The sequence below is a fragment of the Furipterus horrens genome, unplaced genomic scaffold, assembly GCF_987537825.1.
Source record: "Furipterus horrens unplaced genomic scaffold, mFurHor1.1.pri manual_scaffold_4, whole genome shotgun sequence".
In the NCBI taxonomy this organism is placed as follows: Eukaryota; Metazoa; Chordata; class Mammalia; order Chiroptera; family Furipteridae; genus Furipterus; species Furipterus horrens.
This window is the reverse complement of record NW_028327174.1, coordinates 65,281,999-65,288,112: the sequence shown is the minus strand read 5'-3', so window position 1 is coordinate 65,288,112 and position 6,114 is coordinate 65,281,999.

Here is a 6,114-nt window from a genome sequence, read left to right as displayed (position 1 = left end):
TGCCGGGTGCCACTGAACACAGTGGAAGAAGACTGGCCTGAATGTTTCATAAGAAGAAGCACTAAGTCACATAAAGATAGCCACACAGCAAACAACTGCCTTCTCCCAGACATATTTTTCTTGTTACTGAGAGGGTTCTCCAGCCTCAAAAGTGACCCTGATGATAGATGCCCAGTGAAGTTTCTGGAAGGTGTGGGATGAATAATAAAGGGGTGGGAAGGCAACCTGGACATAAAAAGTAAGGAGCCACAGACAGGCCATCTGGGTTCCAACTCCAGATCACTCTCTGGCTCCATCACACTTTCTCAGCCCTAGATACAGGTTACTATCCACAGAGAGCTTTTTAAAAATATTGATGCCTGGGCAATCCTCCAGAACAATTAAAATAGGGTCAAATGAGAATCTCTGCCACCACCCAAAAGTTCTAGTAGAATGTGTAAAGTTATAAAAAGTTTGGAAAAACCTTAAGTGCAGAAAATGCAAAGTTAATGCAGAGGGTGAGAGTCTTCGATTCCCCTGGCCACCCTCTCACTCTTGGAAGATGGGGATGGCATTGCCTAAACCAAGGGGTTCACAGCCAGAGAGGAAGGCAGGACTAGGATGACACCAGAGCAGGAAGGCCAGCCCCAGGGCTCTGTCCCAATTTCATAGCTCCCTGGGAGCTTTTGGAAATTTCTGCACAGAAACCCAGGGTAGAGAAACTACCTGGCTTACCTAAAGCCCCGAGCACCTGCCTATGATTCTTTGTTAAGATCACAGCCACCACCAAAGTTCAAAGGATTCCTCCCCCTCTCTACCAATTCCTTTGACTTTATCTACAGCTTTGTCCCTGCTTAACTTACTTCCCTATGATCATAGGAGAAAAGAAATTAGGTAGTTGTTTTTTTTCTTACACAGTCATTTCCAACTTCAGATGATTTGACTTAGGATTTTTCAGACTTACAATGGTGCAAAAGCAACAGACGTTTGGTATTAACTGTCCTTGGGATTTTGAATTTTGATTTTTTTCCTGGACCAGTGATGTGCTGTATGACACTCTCTCGTGATGCCAGGCAGCGACTGTCAGCCAAGCGATCCTGAGGGTGAACAACCAATACTTCACAGTTTACTGTGTTGCCAGCACTTGTTGGATGCCATATTTTGTCTTTTCACATCCCATCCTGTCTGCAACAACACCCATCTCTTTCTCCTGCTTCTGTGAGAAGAGCAAGGCAATTGCTCTTGAGATGAAAATCAAGATAATTGCTCAACTATAGGCTAATGTAAGTGTCCTGAGCACGTTTACAGTAGGCCATGATTTTCAGTGAGTGTAGGCTTATTAAGTGCATTTTTAACTTGAAATATTTACAATATACAAGGGTCTATCAGGATGTAACCCCATCATAAGTCAATATAAGCATTATATAAGTCAATATCAATAAGTTAGGGGGCCATATTAGACTTCACAATGTCAACCTAAGAAACATCCAAACCTGTAAAAAAAATTGTATAGGTTTTTATTTGAGCCAAACTAATGATGATTGGAGGGAAGCAATATCTCAAATGCTCCAAAGAATGAAAGTGTTGCAGTTTATTTTACACATTTGGAATTAAGGATGTAGTAAAGAAGAGTACATGAAAGTGGGAGAGAGCAAGGCAGGCATTGCATTACAGCATAGTTAAGATTACATGCTCTTGGGATCTGGTCAAGATGGCAGCATAGGCAAATGTGGATCGCCTCATCACACAACCACATCAAAATTACAACTAAAATATAGAACAACCATCAGTCAGAACTATCAGAAATTGAGTTGAATGGAAGCCTGACAACTATAGAATTAAAGAAATCACATCCAGGTAGGAGGGGGTGCAGATTCAGAACAGCTGGTCCCACACCCACGTGTAGTGGGTAAAAATTTGGGAGGGATATCTCAGGAGAGAAGAGTCCCAGCTCATCAGGTCCCCCATCCCAGGGTTCCAGTGACAGAAAGATAAGTCCTCACAACTTCTGGCTGCAAAAACCAGTGGGGATTGAGTCAGTAGAAGAAACTACTGGAGCCCCAAGCACTTCCTCTTAAAGAACCCACACATGGGCTCACCTAGTCAGACTTACTCCCTCTGATTTCCAGGACCAGGGTAGCAGCTTGAAAAGCACTAGTGGTATGCAGGAAGGAACTGAAGTGTCTGGCATCAAGGCCAGCAGAAGTCATTGTCTCTTTTCTAAACCCTCCCCCAGTAGAGCCAACAAGCTAGTGGTATATCTGAGACTCCATCAACCTGGCTAATACTGTTTGACCCACCTTGGAGATCCCCAGAGACTCTGCCCCACCCAACTTACAGGCTCTCAAACAAGCAACAGCTGATCTCAGTGAGCTTCAGGCCTGGCACTACCAGCAGACAGCTTAGATTCACAGCTTGGCTTCACCTGGGAATCTTCAAGCCCAGCAAAACTAGCAGCCATCTCAGACTGCTTTATAGCTCAGGCAGGGTGCCCCAGGCAAAACACAAGTGGGAGCTGACCTTGGCCTGCACCGTTCAGGGAACCCCAGGGCCTTCACACCCAGTGGAGAGCTACAGATCACGTCAGAGCACCACCACCCTGCCCCTGCACAGCTGATCCTCCACACAGGATGGAGGTTGATGGTCAGTGATCACAGCCAGACTGGCCTGGGAAAATCCCTCCCGTTAATCTGCCAACAGCAACCAAGTATCAACCTCAAGAGGAGGGTATACTCAGCCCACACAAAGGGTACACCTCGAGTACCCAGCAGGGGGTGATAAGGGAGGCTGTGCCACTGGATCCTATAGGAGACCTACTACATTAAGCCATACTACCAAGACACAGAGTCAAAGGAGCTCTACCTAACACACAGAGACAAACACAGGGAAGCTGCCAAATTGAGGAGGCAAAGAAATATGATCCAAATGAAGGAACAGGACAAAACGCCGTAAAAAGAACTAAATGAAATGGAGATAGCCAACCTATCAGATGCAGAGTTCAAAACACTGGTGATCAGGATGCTCAGAGAAATGACTGAATACAACCACAAAATAAAGTAAGAAGTGAAGGTTATATAAAATAAAATAAAGAAAAATATACAGGCAACCAACAGTGATGGGAAGGAAGCTGGTATTCAAATCAACTATTTGGAACAAAAGGAAGAAATAAACATTCACCAAGAACAGAAAGAAAAAACAAGAATTGAAAAAAATGAGGAGAGGCTTAGGAACCTCTGGGACAACTTTAAATGTACCAACATCTGAATCATAGGGGTGCCAGAAGGAGAAGAGGAAGAGCAAGAAATTGAAAATGTATTTGAAAAAATAATGAAAGGGAACTTTCCTAATTTGGTGAAGGAAATAGACATATAAGTTCAAGAAGCACAGAGAGTCCCAAACAAGTTGGACCCAAAGAAGCCCACTACAACAAAACACATCATAATTAAAATGCCTAAGGTTAAAGATAAAGAGAGAATCTTAAAAGCAACAAGAGAAAAGCAGAAAGTTACATACAAAGGAATTCCCATAAGGCTGTCAGCTGATTTCTCAAAAGAAGTTTTGCAGGCAAGAAGGGACTGGCAATAAGTATTTAAAATGATGAAAAGCAAGGACCTACAACCTAGATTACTCTATCCAGCAAAGCTATCCTTTAGAATGGAAGGGCAGATAAAGTGCTTCCCAGACAAGGTAAAGCAAAATAGACGGTGTTTGTGTGTGTGTGTGTGTGTGTGTGTGTGTGTGTGTGTGTGTTAAGAATAGTATAGGAAATGGTGAAGCCAAAGAACTCACATGCACACCCATGGACATGAACTTGGGGGCAGGGATTTCTGGAGGGAAGAGGGGGACTGAGCAGAAGGGGGCAAAGGGAAAAAAATTGGGACAACTATAACAGCATAATCAATGAAATATACTAAAAAATAGATTATTCGCTCTCTTGAGGGTAGTTTTTCTTCTGAGGGGTGTGAAAAGAGGCATTTCAAAGGTGTGTTAATCTAAAGGCACAGAAACAATGGACAGGGCTTGCTTAAGGCAAAGAGGAACTTTTTACTGAAGAAGTTATATACTTGGGGCATGACTACCCACCATGGCCTGCCTAGTTAGGAATTTATGATCAGATCACCCTGTGAGGTTACTTTCTGTAAAACCCCTTTCACCACAGCAATGGTCCTGATTTTTAGTCACAGTTTCATTGCCCCATCTGGGGGTGGGGGGGTGTTGTGCAGTGCACCATCAGTACAGCTGTAGACAGAGACCCTGAGGAGGCTGTGAAAACTGTGATTTCCTTTGCTTCTTCCTCAGGCCTAGAAATTATGCTTCCTTTTGAAAAGCTGAGGTAGCACTTAAATGACACATTCAGTACTAGAATTCAGTGTTCTGTTTCTCTGTAAAATAGTAATAGAGACTGGATACATGTCCTAGTGTCTAATTCTCAAGTTACATAATTAGTAACTCTACATCATGCAAAAAACAAAACAAACAACAAAAAATAGTCCTGCTACAAGATAGAGTGTCATAAGGAGGTCGTCGTCGTCGGCGGCGGCAGCCGTCCGTCTCGAGAGACGATGGTGTAGCTTCTTAAGAGTCTATCTGCACCGCCGAGAATGGCTGTGCAGTCCGACTCGGGAGTGACACGGTATCTGTCTCCTCCCATGTTGAATCGACATCTTGCGATGACGCTGGAGTGTCCTCTCCAGTGAAGCTGAAGCTACAGAGCCTGGGCAGGGTGATATGGAGGGTCTGCTGTTGCCCATGCAGCAGACCCCCCCTCTCTTCGCAGCTGAAGGGTCCAAGGGAAAGACGGAGTCAATACAGCTTGGCTTCAGGTGCGCCGCAGGAGTTGCCGGTGTTGACTACAACGTCAAACCGCCTTAGGGACTCCGGCTCCGGATTTTCTGTCGGGGTTTACTCCCTTAGCCTTTCCCCTGAAGAGGTATGCCGCAAGGCAGCGGAGGTTTTTTGGAGTCAGACTTTTCCTTCTCTGATGTGCCCTGACTGGAAGATCGAACCAGCGACACTTAGCTCGCAGGCCGACGCTCAATCCACTGAGCCAAACCAGCCAGGGGCCATAAGGAGGTAAAGCCAAAGTTATTCTGCAGGTTAAGTTTTGTTTGTTTGTTTATTTGTTTTTGTTTCTTAGTTCTAAGCCTCCTTTAGCCTCAAGTTATTATTGTTTGTTTGTCTGCTTGCTTTTATCATCACCATTATTATTATTATTATTACTATGTGATCACTGTCAAGAGAATGTTGCTCTAGCAATTTGAAGGTTAGAGAATGGGAGGGAGAAAGTGTGAAACAGGCATCATCTCAAAACTACAACTCTTTGTATCTTCTGAGAAGCCTTTCAGAGATGAGGTGTTTTCTGCACTAATTTTCATGAGACCCTGATGCATGTCACAATTCATTCTTTGGTGAATAACCCTGCAGTGGGCAGGGCAGGTCACACAAGAGGAAAAAGCCAGTTACACCAGCTAGAAGGCGCTACGCCTGTGGTGGGCACATCGACCAATCCCATTTACTTCTACTTTTGATTCTTCAGTTACACAATGACTCTTTCTCATCCACAGGCTCAATTTATCTTTTCCCAGAACATGTAATCTCACAGCTCACATAATAGGGCTGTACTTTAGATCTCTAATCTTCCTGAAAGTTTGGTTCCAGCTCACTGACCACTTCAAAAGACTCACAGAGGTCTGTTCACAATAGGTCATACTTAGGGCCTGACTTGGATAGCAACTGGAGCCAGAGACTTTACAATTTTATTTCCCCTGAACAAAGAGAAGTTCTTTCCGGGAAAGACATCTCTGGCAGAACTAACCATTGAGGATGATCTATTGCTTTTTCAGGAGGCCTTTTACCTCCTCTCTGGAAAGCCCCGGGGGCCTCTCTGCCGGTGGTAGTGCCATGCCCCGCTTTCCTTCTCCCCTCACTCCAGACACACACACATCTGCTGTTAGTCTGTTCACGTTTGAGAGTGTCCTTTTGCTTTAGCACACACAGAAGATAAGAATAGTATCACCATCTACTGATGTGTCTTTTAAAGATTGAGAAGCCGTGTTGGCAACTGCAACCACAACAAACAGCCCACATTGAGGGCTCTTGGTTCTCCCTCAGATGGGGGAATTCAGGCCAATTCAA